General features: G+C 46.2%; 1 protein-coding gene across 3 annotated transcripts in view; it reads right to left on the reverse strand.

The window, feature by feature from the left end:
• The window catches only part of CHST1 (carbohydrate sulfotransferase 1), a 55,176-nt gene that overhangs the window by 11,815 nt on the left and 27,661 nt on the right, over window positions 1-15,700 (reverse strand). The window contains exon 1 of one of the 3 annotated variants that reach the window (XM_083436832.1): window positions 13,485-13,657. The exons of 1 other annotated variant lie outside the window; for it this stretch is intronic. The gene's annotated coding sequence lies outside the window, so the exon portion shown is untranslated. Of the gene's footprint in view, window positions 1-12,487; window positions 13,408-13,484; window positions 13,658-15,700 lie in introns of those variants that run through there. One more of the 3 variants, XM_083436834.1, reaches the window with a different exon arrangement.

Raw genomic sequence — 15,700 nt, forward strand, 5'->3', positions numbered from 1 at the left:
AGTTTTTATAAGACTGCACCACCATTGCAAATAGTTTTTTTGCTCAGTGATAATGTGTATCTGCCCAGATGGGTAGCTCGGAAACCGTAGGAAATCATAGAAAGCTATTTATGAACGAGGAGAGATTTTAAATCTCTTAAATGTTTAGTGAGAAGAACGCCACACTGATTTGAGTAAGATGCACTTAGAAAGAAGTCACCAAAGGAAACCTGTGCAGGGCAAGACTTGCATTTGTGACTATCTGACCCTAGTTCCTAGAGTCTCTTACACTGTCAAAGCTGTAAAGTTTGCAACGCTGCAGTGCAGCAATGCCAACGATATGTTAGCATAGCCATAACCTCACTCAGCTTTGGGTGCAAACTAACATAACTGGAGTTTAAAAGGGGGGCAGCCATAGGGAGGGGGCAGTCAGAAGCACTGTGGTGAGGGAAGAGTAGGTCTATTGCCCAAATATCTGTTGGCTCCGAGTACACTCCTTTGCTCCACCTCTGCCAGTGAGGCTTGCAGAGTACAAAGCTCTACAGAGTCAGCAGGATTATTGTGAAAGGGGGCTCTGGCCACCCCCCCCCCACACTTTTTGGGGAGTCCCTTGACAGATGGGGGTTCTATCTCCTGATGCACAATATGCAATCTGAATGACCTGTGAAGGAGACTTGTCATCCCCCTGCCCTGCACCACCCTCCTTAGCATAAGTTTCTAGGACAGGGCACTTGTCGTGTGTGTGTGTGTGTGTGTGTGTGTGTGTGTGTGTGTCTGCCTGCTTGTGTACCTGAGTCTGTGGTGTGACCACACCACTTTCTGATGACATCTACCACTGGCATGTGGCTCTTTGGAGGGGATGCAGTGGGGCAATGCAGCCCTTAGGCTGAAAAAGATTAGCTACCCCTGCTGTTAACAGTAGGAAAGTGAGCTAAGGATCACTTCAGTTCAGCTGTGGCAGATGCTCATCTCCATCCATGTAAGGACAAGGCCAGCCATGACCTCAAATAACGCCACTTGATTCCTAGGAAAATACAAGCTGATCCACATACAAAGCTCTGTGTTAAGCAGGGACATAAAATAATGGAGTTGCAAAGGACCTTGAATGAAATCTAGTCCAACCCACTGCTCAATGCAAGATCTGCAACACAGGATGCAGCTGCCCAGCCTCCGAGTCTGGTAGCTATCCAGCCTCTGCTTAAATACCTCCAGGGAAGGATGCCCTCCTTCTTCTTTGGCCATCACTTGTAGTCGAGTGTCTTCCATGAACACAGTCCATGAACAGTGAGTCCGTAAGTGACTGTGGAGGCCAATTCTGGATCCACAAGTCCTTCCATGGTGTGGACATTGGTTTCCCTACCACCTACCATATCAGTGTGTTCCACTGGCAAATAGTTCTTGCCTTTTGGTAGTTTCTTCTAATGCTTGATACTTGAAATTATTCTCATATCTAAATTTGATTCTCTGCAATTTCCGCCCATTAGTACTAGTCCTGCTTTCTGAAGCAACCAGGAACATGCCTGCTCCACCTTCTGCATAAGACTAGATATTTGAAAGCTGCTATTATTCTCCCACTATACTTCACTTCTCCAGGCTAAACATGCCCAGTGCTTTCACCCGTTCCTAGTAGGGCTTGGGCTTCCATCCTGTTCACCTCTTCTGGGCACACTTGTTTGTTGATGCCCTTCTTAAAATATGGTACTCAGAACTGGGCACAGTACTTCAGAGACAGTCTTATACAACCTACAGTAAAACTATTACTTCTTATAAACTAGACACACTGTTTCTTTTATTGAACATTGCATTAACATTTTTTTGCAGCTGCATCACACTGATGGCTCATGATCAGCTTGTGATTGACTAAGTTATTTAAGTATTTTTCACATGCACTGCTGCAGGGTCAGATCTCTTCAATCCTGAATGTGTACCTTGGATTATTTTTGTACCTAAATGCTGGACTTTACATTTATCTCTGTTGTGTTTCATCTTCTTGGTTTCAGGCCAGTGTTCCAGCCTGTCAAGATCATTTTGAATCCTGGTGCTGATTCTTCTATGGTATTTTCTATCCCCCCAGCTTTGTGTCTTCTGCAGATTTGATGAACACCCCTTCTATAGCCTCATCCAAGTCATTTATAAAATGACTGAACAACACAGAGCTTTAGACAGAGTCTTGTGGTACTCCACTTGAGAGCCCCCTCCGGGCTGATACAGAGCCATTAATAAGCACTCGCTGTGTATGGCTGCTCAACTTGCTGTGGATCCACCTAACAGAAATATCACATTAAACAGAATCAAGTGTACATCTGAAGCCCAGCCAAGGAGCAATAATCAGCTGCAGCCAAATGAAATGTTCACTTGCACTTTTTCATAGGGATAAATATGTCCTATGCCCTCAGAATTGCATGTTTTTCAGTTACAGACACAAAGGAAGCTTGGAGAGCCCTCAACTGCCAGATTCCTGCACTGAATGTTTAAAGAAAGTGTTTAAGTACGTTGTTTCACTCAGGGATGGGCTGTGCCAAGTCTTTTTGCCTCTCTGTGCCAACAGCACTGTTACTTTAGCCTCAGACACTAGAGCCTACCATTGGACTTCACAAACTCTGCTAATGGTGGTGGGGAGGGTGTCTCAGCTATTTCCTGGGAGAGATGGTTGTCAGAGCAGCCTAGAGAAATATATTCATCCCTCCTTACTTTCTACCTAATTATTCTTAGACTTATCAACGTACATTTAAAATTGCTCTCCCTATTTCTCCTTGGCTTGCTGCACATGTTATCAAGTTGGTGTGATTGCTACCAGACTCCGTAGGCATTTCTCCATATAGCCAGTTACCGGCTATACTGTGCACCAACATAATCTGGCCAAATTTTAACAATGCCAAAGCAACACCTCACTTCCACAGCACAGCTAAAGTTAGACCAAGAAATGCAAGACTTCCAATAAGGCATGCATCATTTTAGCTTTTCAGAACACATCTTTCTCATCTTTGAAAGCTGGTGCCTGAAACGATAGAATCCAGTAGATTGAGTAATTAATCCAGTGCACCCAAGATTTCCCTGACCATGGAGAAATCATACACCTTCTTCATCTCCACTTTGCTTTCTTGCTTGGAGGGAAGCATAATAATAAAGCCCATGTGTAGATTGCTACATGCCATGTATGCGCACTATAAGCCACACCTGCCCAGAGTAGGTATGGGCAACAAAATAAAGGCATATGCAGTATCCAAATCCATGCTTCCCATATAGCCACGACTAGCTTACAAAGTGCAAGAGCAAAACAGCTCCATCACTGCCACCTTCAGAGTGTTGGGCTCTGTCCGTCTCAAACTGAGCAGAATGGGAAGGAAAAACACCACAAGCCGACTCATTGATTGGTGTGGGTGACTCAGCTCTGGGTAGGTGGGGTGCTGTTGCCCTATGAATCAGCCACTGCCCTTACATCAAATCTTCACTTAATGTCATGGCGCTTACAGGGGCACAAAATTTTCAAAACCCAAGTAATGTGAAAACACCATATCGCTGACAGGTTTGTTTGCTTCTGTTAATTTGTGAGCCAACCCCTCCTTCCACATCCCCCTCAAGCTCCAGCAATGATGACTACTTTGTCTCTCACTAATGTCACACTTCTCATTAGCTCATATTTCTCGTTAATTTTTTGGCCTTAAAGCTTGCTCTCTGAGCAGATTTATATGGTTTCCCCCCACCCTTTACTCCAACACTGGTTGCTTGCCTTGCTGAGGCATTTCAACCCACCAGGCATGGTGAACACTGGCTTGGGGCCAGATAGAAAAAATACAAGCAGGTATAATAGCACACGATTTTTCACTGAAGCTTCGTGCTGACTTCTTCCTTGTTTCATATTTTATTTTTCATAGTGAGCATAGAAACCCTCCCTTGGGAATCCCTTCTCTTCCCTCAACACACACACTATTCCCAACAGACGCTGAAGCACCTGGTGTTGGCTGGGCACTTAGTTTCACTATTCCCCTCCCCTTTCCAGCATCATAGCTACAACTGTACACATTGGTACTTTCTTTGAATCCTTGCCTAGCTGACAGCAATCCTGAGAAAGAGAATGGGAGGATTTCATAGCAACAAGTGAGGTACAGAAATGGCACAATTAGGATGCATATCTGCCAGCTGTGCAGCTTGTCTATCTCTCTCTCACATGCACGCACAGCCATATCAGTCTCCGAACCACGAGGCAGGGTTTCACAAAACACAACCTGCTGCAGTTGCTGTTGTGGATAAAGTATGAGCCCCCCTTACCCAACTTGATGAAATCCTACATCTCTTTGGCCAGTATGATTCTGGCAGCAGCCCAACTCCTAGCAGCATCTGTACTGTATTTTCCACTACCCCTAAAACAGATTATAATGAACAAGTCTGTTTCCATGGAAACAATACAGTGACTCAGGACTTTGGGCCTCGCTCTAAACATGATTGTCAATAGCAGAAGCTCTGGGAGACTTCAGATGCTGAAGGAAAGAGAGCAGAAAAGCTCCTGACAAGCTGACACACATGCCCCACAGAAATGTTATGTACACAGAGAGGGACACAAGGGTACACATGGTTCAAGCCCACTCCAGAGTCATGATTCAAATTCCTCCGCCTGACAGGTCAAGAGCTACTGCAGCATTTGGGAGTCATAACTGCAGCGTGTTTACCAGAAGGTACACACCAGGTTTCTAACAAGCAAGGCATATTCAGCCAAGCCTCCAGTAACTTTAATACACTTGAATGTACACATCACCTGAATGTACGCCTCACCACATCCAAGGCTTAAGTCTGCATCTGAAGCACATACAGTACACAACTCACCACAACCTCCCCTTCAGTAAGCAACACTCCTGTTTATACCAAATGTCTAATTACAGGAACATTTCTCGCTACAGTACATGCCTTTCAGGCAAATAAAAATACAGTGTATTTCCAAATTTCTTCCAGTTGTGCATTTAATCCAGAGCATTGGTAAAAGGGATTTTTTATTTTTTTAAAAAAAGGATAAACTTAAATTTACTTCTACTCTGCACAAAGTCTTATTCCAGAAGCACGCCAAGCACCTTTCAGCAAGGGAGGAATAATTTATTAACTCCAGCAACTTCTGCTGTGAAGCCCATTGCTTTTTTGTTTTTTACAGGGTTGAGCATTGTTATTATAACTTTATTGGCCACTCAAGTTTGGTGGTGTAGGGCAGGTAGCCACATTTCCTTTACTATCTCATTCAGCTTCTCAACAATCTGTGTGAGACAAGTCAGTTTCATGTCCATTTAGCCAATGGGGAACTGGATCTGAAAGATAGAAGACTTATGAGGCTATCCCAATAATCCAAGTGATGAAGCAAGACTTAAATCCTAACTCAGGGCCTTTGACATCCAGTATTTTATCCGCTGCACTGCTGGACCACGCCTTTGCCTCTTAACTTTGATTGCCTACAAAGCTGAGGAACTGACAGGCTTTAATCTGAGATAAGGGTCTCCCCAGGAAACGCGGGGCACAGTATAACAGCACATGCAACACAATCTGTGGTAAGCATTAAAGTGCCAGAACAATGAGAGAGGGGCCAATCAAAACAGCCTTTCCAACCTGACATGTAGGACCAATTTCAACACTGCCACAAATGCTTGTGCGCACACACACACATCTGCAAGAGAGAGAACAGAACCACAAAAGCCAACTAATTTGAATAGATTTAAACTTCAATTGTGATCATGAAGTGGAATATTAATCCATTTGCCTAGGAAACTGTTTATGAAGAAAACGTTCCCAGCCTTGTTAGCATATTTTTAAAGCAATAGTATTCTCACTCTGCCGAGACACAAAGGAATCTAGAATAGTATGAGCCTCTTCTGTACATGTCCCCTTGCTATCTTGATAGGCCATTGCCCTAGGCAGACTAGCGGAACCAACTTCAGTGCTTTATTTCAACGAAGGCTCATTTTTCGATAACTCTGAATCTATTCCAGAAGCTGCTGTCAGGTCCTGAGCAGAGCAGCAGCAGAGGCAAGGGGGTGAAAACTGATTAGTTTCTCTGTCCCACTCATTAGCCATGTGCAACCTATACATGCGATCCTCGTTATACCACAGGTCAGCTATAAACTGCATCTTTGCATATGGAAAACTGTTAAATGGGGGGAAATGAACCAGATGAGATCAGTGTTTGAAACTCCCATTGTCCTAGGCACATTTTGCGACAGGGAATTTCATTAGTGCAAGCAGTTTCTGAGCTCTGGGCACAGTACTGCACCTAAGATTTCAGATTAAAACTGCAGAATGGAAGGAAAGGAGGACCTTTTTCTGCCTCCCCACTTACAGCTACTCTCTTAAGACTGGATAAGAGACCCTCTTAAGAATATTAGGGGGGTGGGCAGAGGAAAGACTAGACCATGTGAAAAATGAACATAATATTTCTAGCTGCAGTTCATTCATTTTCAGATTTGTATTCTTGTTATAAAAAAGTGCACCTGGACATTCCGTTGTTGCACCCATAACCTAGGTTTAAGGTGCTGTTTAGCTCCTAGCTTTCAGATCTCAGTTTTTAACACTGGATGAGATCACTGTGTTGACAGCTGCACAGGGTCAGGAGAGGGGACCAGACCATTTCGTGTCATGCTATTATCAATAACAGTTCAGCCCAATCCTCTTTTGCCTTTTGGGGACAGAACTGTGACATGGGTAAGTGAAGAACCTATGGGTGGAATTCAACATCTTACTATCACAACAGTTCCATCAGCATTTCAGCTTGCCAGACATAACAATCTCACCTCTCCTCCTTCCATGTGCTGTTCTGAGTTTCTCCCAACCTCTAGAGCCAATGGAGGGGGAGTCCCATTGAACTAGTGGGACATGTGGCACTGGCCCCCTCTAGTGTAACTGTTTAGCTGAATCCAGTCCTATGTCTTCCATATGAATGTATAGTTAGGACTGTTCTTCTCTGCATTTCCATAAGAATTGGTAATGAAAATTGCCTCCAAAAGATACACATTGTGCCTTCCTCTCATCACTCAGTTGCCGTATCCCTCTCCCACATGTCGAGGCTCAAGAGGCTAGATTTTCAGGGTCAAACTACTTGATTCCCATATATGTAGCAGCAAAGCCCCAGTTTCGCATTAGTTATCACTGGAACAGAGGCATCCTGGAAATCAGCAGGGCCTCCTGGCAGTTCTCTCTGTCTAACCAGGCAGCTAGGATAGACATGAAGTTGTTGGTTTGCAAATACACACACACACACACACACACACACACACACACACAATCCTGCCAGAAGTGAGCAAACTGTGGCTTTGCTGCCTACATTAACTGTCTGGCTGAATGATAACTTTGTTTCCTGAAATGAAACGTTGCTGCCTTGCAGGCAGGGTAGATAGCAAAGCTTGATGGCAAGAGTTACGATTCCAAACACATTTTTATTCTTTGCATATCTGAGAAACCATGGGGGCAGGACAGTGCTTGCTGGGATTGTTGGCTGAGAGTGCTGTTGCCAGACCAATAAATAAACAAATAAATAAAAATTGAGGGATCGAACTAAGAAATCCTGTGTTAAAACAGCCCAGAACACTCATCTCTGCGCGCCACATCATGCTACGTGGCAAAATCTGTGTGCACATCAGTCAACCAAATTCCCCTAGCTAAATTCATCTCAAGAAGTAAGTACAGTTTTTCAAACAGAGTAAACAGTTTCATGGAATTGGGAGCCTTTTCACTAAGATCAAGGTTGCCCCTTGAGATATACTGCCCTGAGAAGAATTGCTTTTATATACTAGTTGAAGGCAAGAGGGAGGGGTGTGTGGTGGGAAAGCATGACATTATACATAGGTAGAACTCCGACAAAATTTAAAAGCTTGACTCCAACCCTGACAGGAATTGTTCATGTTCTTCCCCACCCCACCCCAACGCCCAGCACAAGTCAATTCTGCACTAAAAGGTTCAAATCCCGCCAGAGGCAACTTAAAGCCTCACATTCCTGAAGTAAGCAGTGTACAGATCAACTCTGCTGAATAAAACTTAAAGTTTGAAGGTCACCTGTGCTCACTCTGGCCCACTGTTAAAAACATTTCCTTTGTGTTTTTACAGTGCATTCCTTCAATCTCTTTATTATGCCCACCCTCTGTCCTTGAAGAAATTGTGTTTCCATCTTGCTTGTGGGAAACTTTGCTACCAAGGTGTATGTATCACCTCGTTTCACTGTGCGAATTATGGTTCTGTAGTCATAATAATAACAACAATAACAGACTAATGATTTCGGAGAACAGAATGTACATGCAATTAAATAACATGTTCATCTTCCTTAAAATTAGACAGAAGATTCGTTTTTATTAGTTTTTATTTTAGTTAGCACAAGTTTCTCAACCCAAGTAAAAGAGGTACTGGGTTAATAGTGGAAGGAATTATTTAGAGGATGACAAAAGTCCCTTAGGAGGAATTCAGGAAAGAGGAAGCGGCCTGTGGCGGTAGGGAGGAGATAGGGAGAGATATACCAGATAAAAGGTAAAGGTAAAGGACCCCTGACAGTTAAGTCCAGTTGCAGACGACTCTGGGGTTGCAGTGCTCATCTCCCTTTACAGGTCGAGGGAGCCGGCGTTTGCCTGCAGATAGTTTTTCCAGGTCATGTGGCCAGCATGACTAAGCCGCTTCTGGTGCAATGGAACACCGAAACCAGAGCAGCGCACAGAATCACTCTTTACCTTCCCACCGGAGTAGTACCTATTTATCTACTTGCACTTTTTGGCATGCTTTTGAATTGCTATGTTGACAGGAGCTAGGACCGAGCAACGGGAGCTCACCCCATCACCAACCTTCTGATCGGCAAGCCCAAGAGGTTCAGTGGTTTAGACTACAGCGCCAGGTAAGGGAATTAGTAGGAATATATTTGATGGTACATTTGTCCCTTCGTACAAGGTGTACTGAGCGAACAAGTGAATTCGGAATGGCTGGGATTAGGAAAAGTAAATAAATTTCTTGGTTTGGAGCCAAATGGGTAGGTGGCTTCATTTCAAGGCCACGAGCATCCTTGACCTCCTCTTTTAAAAGCAAACACAGAGAAGCAGAGAGAAAATGGCCACGGGTGCACATCTTTGGAATGTGTGTAGGATATGATGGCAATGCAGATTTGAGAAGTGTGAAGAACAGCAGAGATACTTTGCAGCCTTTTTGCCAGATGTGCCTCAGAGCCACATCATACTATTGTTCACCCGATAAAGAGGTGTCCCTGAATTAAATCTCTGGCATTTCCCAATAAGCATTTTTCAAAATATCATAAAGGAAAAAGTAACAACAGAAGAAGTTTTATTTAAGGGACCAAAATAGGCATTCTTGGGAAACATACCCAAGACCCATGTTTTCCAACATATTGCAGAATTCAGGGGCAAACTTGCTGGGGAGAATCAGAAAGTGGGAACCACCTCCTTAAACTCCTCCTGCACTCGGCTCTTCCCTGAAATTGATCCCTGGCCATTATGCACACATATACACACCAGCTGGCTTCCAAAACTAGAAGCGACCTTAGCCAGGGAAATACTTAAGGAGGGAATCAGTAGGTGGAAAAAGCATCACATAGCAACATAGGAAGCTGCTGTATTACAAGTCACACCATTGGTCTGTTTTGCACAGTATTGTCTACACTGACTGGCAGCAGCTCTCCAGGCAGGGTTGGCTCCCAGCCCTAAGTGGGGAAGCCAGAGATTGAACCTGAGACCTGCTGAATGCAAAGCAGAGGCTCCACCACTGAGCTATGGGTCCTCCCTCTTATTACATGCTGCAAATGGCTGCAGTCCTTACTTTTCATTGTAAGGGTGAACATGGCTGGGAACTTTATGTTACCCCTTGTAATGCCTTCCATGGACATTAGACTGAACTTTTGGCATAAGAGGCTCTATTTCTACTGTGCAATACTGGTAGAAACCCACTCCCGGTCCTTTGGACTGGGTAGACCATACATCTAAAATTAAAGTGCAACTATTAAACCTTGTTCTTAAGGTCTGTGTTTGCCCTCTATGGGGAATAAGCCTAATTTTCATTCATACCTAACTCCAGTCCTAAAGAATGCAAATACTTTACTATCAAAACCATCAGCCTGTCTTAATCCTCTCTTCCTCATCCTCAGTCTGCTTTGCACAGTACCCCCTGATTTCCTTCTCAGTGCCACACTCCCCTGTACCACTAGTGTGGATGCATTCTTTGAAGCATACCTGGTAAATCCTGCTTTAAAAGGTACCCCCGTTATTTTAAATAGCCATAAACAGCCTGCTTTGGACAAGAACATTTCTTCTAGTGCAGAAAACAGCTGGTTGCTTCAACAGCCTGAGTTTCAATTGCAAAATTCAGCATTTCTGCCTGAGACTGCTAAAAAAGAGGGTCCATTCATAGTTGGACTACTGCAGGGCATTGTAGAAAAGTCTACTTTTGAAAATTCAGTGCATGACTACAAAACTGCTTGACCGAAACTTTGCAATGGAAGCACATCTAACTAGTGCTTCACTATCTTAACTAGCTCACAGTCCATTTCTGTACCCAATTCAAGGTGTTGCTTTCGACCTTTAATTCCCACCGGGACTTGGGATCAGGGTACCTGAAGAACTACTGCTCTTCACACATACCTACGCAACCCTTGAGAACTTCAGAGGACCTTCTTCAAGTGTCTCCATCCAGTAAGGTGTGGTGAGTGACTATAAGGAAATCTACCTTTCCAGGGAAGGCTTCCTGGCTTTGAAATGCCCTCCCACATAGCACTTACCTTTGAGTCACTCCAGCACCAGCCTCTTTATCTGTTTTAGATTTATATATGTGACTATTTTTATGCTGTGTTTATACTTCTATTATTTTTGAATTTCAAATTGTTTTATTTCTTCTTGTGAGCCATGATGGACACACAGGGTAGCCTATAAACACTGTAAACCAGGCTTGGGTTGCCAAACGTTGTTGGATTACAACTCCCATCAACCCTGATCATCAGCTAAACTGGCTGAGGATCACAGAGGTTCTTATCCAACAACATCTGGGATCCAACATCTGGGATCCAATAAATAGCCTAGACTGGATGTTGACAAAAGCTCCTTCCTTGTTCCCCTTCTCTCACACACACCCAGATATCTTGGTATTTAAATTGATGAATCAAAGCTTTGAGGGAAATAAGAACTCTGGAATTTTGGTGCCCATACTACAGAGTTGCAGAAACAGAAAGAATGGATAATACTGACTTGACACTGTTATGTTCTGGATTATGAACTAGTCCTGACCTCACCAACCTTGCAACCTCCAGATGTTTTGGACTGGCTGGACAGGATGGGAATTGTAGTGCAAACATCTGGAGGGTTTGTAAACCCTGGTTCTCTCCCATCCCCCAAATTCTTATTTCAACAATATTTCCTTAAAACTATTCTGAGAAGGCTAAAATTCAATACAGGTGTCTCAATAAACCTGTTTCATATTTTAGTCTTTGCAGAATGATTCTGCACACCTAAATTCAAAGGTGTGAGTGAGACGTCCAATCCACACATAATGGATGTGGGGAAAGCCTTTCTGCAGGGAGGGCTGCTTTAGTAAAAGAAGCACAGATTGGATGGTGGGGGCCCCAGAGGAAATATTCAGCTTGCAAAGAAGAAATCTATATGCGAGGTGGAACTGTTCTCAGGACAAAGTCTGAAGGCTTGCTGAGTGTTCCTATACTTTTCTTAAGCCTGTTCAGGATGAGACCTATGTTGTTGTTGTTTAACATGAGGGAGCATGATATCACATGTTTTATATGACTTTCACACCATCAGATTCCATTCAGTCCTCATAATCAATTAGAATGGCCCCACCAGCTGGAGAAAGCTTGGCCTCTTCCAAACAATAGGTTGCTATTTGAGTGCTGGAAAAACAGAATATCCCTGAAACAGATCCACTTTCTTAAGGGAAGATGTCAAGAGTCCAACACAACAGAAGCAACAACTTTGCTTTTATTGTTGTGCTACAGACTGATCATCTGGAAAGGCATTTTGGTCTCATTTATCTCCTTGTTCTAGACCACTTTAGGAAATAAGAGTGCTCCCATTTCAGCTAAACATTTCATTTCCTCCCCACAAATCGTTGCCCCAAAGAGACCAAATGAGAGTCAAAGAAGAAGGAAGTGGTATCTTGTCGCTGCATTCTTTCCTCAGTGGTCATTTCTAACTAAAGGACCGATGAAAGGCATGTTTGCTGCCTCCAAAATTAAATAAGGAAAGCTACTACTGCCATGCTGAAAATACAAGTCAGGGAAATCCTAACCCACCAGGGAATGAGCTGTAGATAGAGAAATTAGAAAGGCTGGTCTAAGCACTGAGTTTGGGGACTCCAGCTGCCAGCTTAATTACATCGGAAAACAAAGCGATAACAAGAGAAAGCATTACAAAGCCTGCAAAAAGCAACATACCCTAAAACCTCTGCTCCAGCCCAGGCTCCAAGTTCCAGATAAGAACGAAAATCGCTACCCCTTGGCAGGCTGGAGGAGGAATCCCAAAATAAAACATTAAGTTGTAGATGCCCTTACCTGACCCATCCCATGCATTTCTCCAGCGCTGTGCTGCTCTGGCATCCCATATCACAAGCAAGGCCAACCTAGTCCCCCAAACTTGCATTTGGAATCAGAGTCATCCCTTGGCACTAGCTTAACAAAACTGGAAATCATGCTGGGGTTTCCTGACGCCTCTTCTTCCAAAGAGCCAGCTGCCTGTACCTGGATGAGAGACTCCTAGTTCTAAGCCAGCCCGGCGATTCCCACGTGTCTCTGCAGTCACATACAGAAAGTCTTCTCCCGCCACCGCTCCATCCCCTTTACCTGTGGACGAGCCCTCTCGACCTCCTGCACCACCACAAACTGAACACAACACACCTTTGCTCTTTGCGTTAGCTGATCCACAATAGCCTCTACCTACATTCAAAGCAAGGTGGTCGCCGTTGTTGCAAAAAAGGGTGGGCGGGCGAGCCAATCCTTTACTTTAACAACCCTTGCTGGATCGCCTTGTACAATAAGGTAGTTTTTCAAGAGTTGCGGGGGAAACTAACCTGGGCTAAAATCGCGGAGCGAACACGCACCGTAAAGAAAGACAAACGCGATTTGACGGCGGCATAAGCTTCCGTGGGCTGTAAGGCACGGAGTGGGTTGGGTGCTAGTCCACGAAAGCTTACGCCACGTTTGTTTTTTTAAAAGGAAGGGCGAATAAATAAATCTGTTCCGTCTTTAAGGCGCTGCCTGCATAGCCTGCATTATTAGGCTGCCTCCAGAGCGGAAAAGTGCATTTCCATTTGCCTCCTCGGTGCCCAGGAATAACCGACCCAGAGCATCACGTCTCTCGCCCACCCCGCTCGCGCTGCATCCTCTCGCTTAATAATAGAGAGAATCGGGGGAGAGAGGGAGCGAGATTGAAGCCTTCCTGCCGCTTGCGTTGGCCAGAGAAGCGGCGTCCTGGGTGCCCCCTCCCGCCCCGGGCAAGAGGGACTTGCCAGGAGCCCCCGTCACGTCCTGCCTTCCCCTTGCAGCCAGCTACCTTCGGAAACGAGGAGCCGCTCTGGGCACGGCGGCGGCGGCGGGCGTCCGCCTCATCTCAAGGGCTTCCAGCCAGAGTCGCCGGCCGCATCTCCCCTCGGTCCGCAGCTCAGGCTCGCTCGGCAGCGGCGGCGCGCGGCCACGGCGGGAGGACCATCCTCCGGTGTGTCTCTCCTCGGGGCTGAGCTCTGGCTCTCGCCAGCCCACCGCCCCCCTCCTTCCCCTCGCACGACGACGCACGCGCGACCGCCAAAGGAGGAGACCCACGCGCAGCTCGGGCGGCGGGGCTGCTCCGACCCTCCCCGCGCGCCTTTTCTTTCTTGCTGCGGCGGCGCCCGCTTCCTTCCCTCAGACGCTTCGGCGCGGGCTGCGAGGTGGGCGAGGGCGGGCGAAGGGGGAAGAAAAGTCCCGCGCTTTCGTCCGCAGCCGAGCCGCCGAAGTATCCTTTCGGCAGTTGCTACTGCTTTCCAGACCAGTCTCTCTGAAACCGGTGCGGACCCTATTGGCCGACCGCCTTCCCTGGAGAGCGAGGAAGGGTTTTGTTTTTTGTTTTTTTTTATACCGGCGGAGGTTGAGCTCCCTTCCAACCGCACAGCCAGCAGCAAGGAAACGGTGCAGGCGGCGGCAGCAGCAGCATCAGGGAGCTCCCCTTGCCGAGCCAAATCTGCAGCAGAAGCAGCTGCCGGCCCCTCCCGCCGCGGCCCATCTCCGGGGTCAGAGCGCAGCCCGCGCTCTGCTCTGCCTAACTGAGGAAAGCGCGGGCGAGGCGGCGGGCGCGCGTGGGGGAGGGTGGGGGGACCCCCCGCCGGGCCTCTCCTCCGCAGCGCGCTTCCTTTCGAGCGAAGGGAATTCGGCGCGAGCAGGCGCGCGCGCCACACCGATTCCGCCTGAGGCGATTCGGCGGTGGCATCGGACCCCGGCGTGAGCTTGCTGCTGCCGGCGGTGTTGGTGCTCTCGCCGTGCTCTTTGTCCAACCAGCGGACAACTTTCCAGCTTCCAGATGGCTAGCCTGAGCTTCTCACTCGTTCTCTTAAAGGCGCCGACGCCGCGCTAAAAGACGTCGGGGGTTGTGAGGCGGGAGAATCTCTGGAGCGGCCGCTGTCCGGAGCGCGCGCAACTTCAGCCGTCGCGGCTGACCGCTGCGGGGCGCTGTGGGGCTCGCTGAGGAGAAGACCGCGAGCTTCTCTCAGTTAGGGATGCCTCCCAAGTCAGGCATCACCCGTATGCCAGGCGTACATATCAGCTCCCTAAAACACTTATGAAAGCTTCTCCAAGGATGTCAGGGCTGAGGTTTATAGTACCAGCTTGGTTCAATTGAATGAAGTTTTTTTATTATTACTTATACTTGATAGGTACCTTATAAACAAATCAATGAAACATACCATTGAGCTATAAAAATCTCAGCATAACAACCCAAACACACCATCAATATCATGCCAATCACAGGAGCTTTTTGAAAACACCCCCCCCCCAGCTCAGCTAAAACCACCAGTCATGCCACACGGACTAAAATGAGGAGATTTTAAAATTTGGGGGGGGGGGGGAGTCAGGCTGAAGTTAAAAAGACAACAACATGAACACTATGTGTGCTTCCTTTGGGAAAGTATTTGGGTGGGGGGGGTGCACCACCAAAAAGGTCCTCTCTGTCGTGACCACCTTCCAAAGTTTGGTCAGAGGTAGCACTCAGATAGGGGCTGAAGTACATACAGGTAGGAAGTACATACAGAAGGAAATCTTCCCTCAGGTATGGACATCCCAAGCCATGTATACTTTATAGGTCATAACCAGGATTTTGAAGTGGGTCCAGAAACTAATTGGAAACCAACGAAGGTGAAAATAGACTGGATCTACTGAATAGATACCAATAGGTCTAAATTATTTCACGGCCAGAATTCACTAATCTTCACTAATTCTCTCAAAGTGGCCTCGTGGCCCCAGAGTTTGCATTGTTTGAAACTGGCAGACCCAACCTTTCTCACCATTTGAAGGGAATTTATTGAGCATGTGAGAATGCATCTTTTCGTGTTCTTGGTTCAACCCTACAAGGGTACACAGTACACCTAGGGAGCAGGTCCCTTTCTCCCTGGAATATCCTCATGGTGACTGTGTGAAGCCCACCATGCTGACTGTTGCACTCGGGGCCTCACACCTGAAACAGTGAAAAAGAAAATATGTTTGCAGATTGTATATCTCATAAAGTGGCATTCAGTAAACAAG

The sequence above is a fragment of the Podarcis tiliguerta genome, assembly GCF_965153285.1.
Source record: "Podarcis tiliguerta genome assembly, chromosome: 1".
Classification (NCBI taxonomy): Eukaryota; Metazoa; Chordata; class Lepidosauria; order Squamata; family Lacertidae; genus Podarcis; species Podarcis tiliguerta.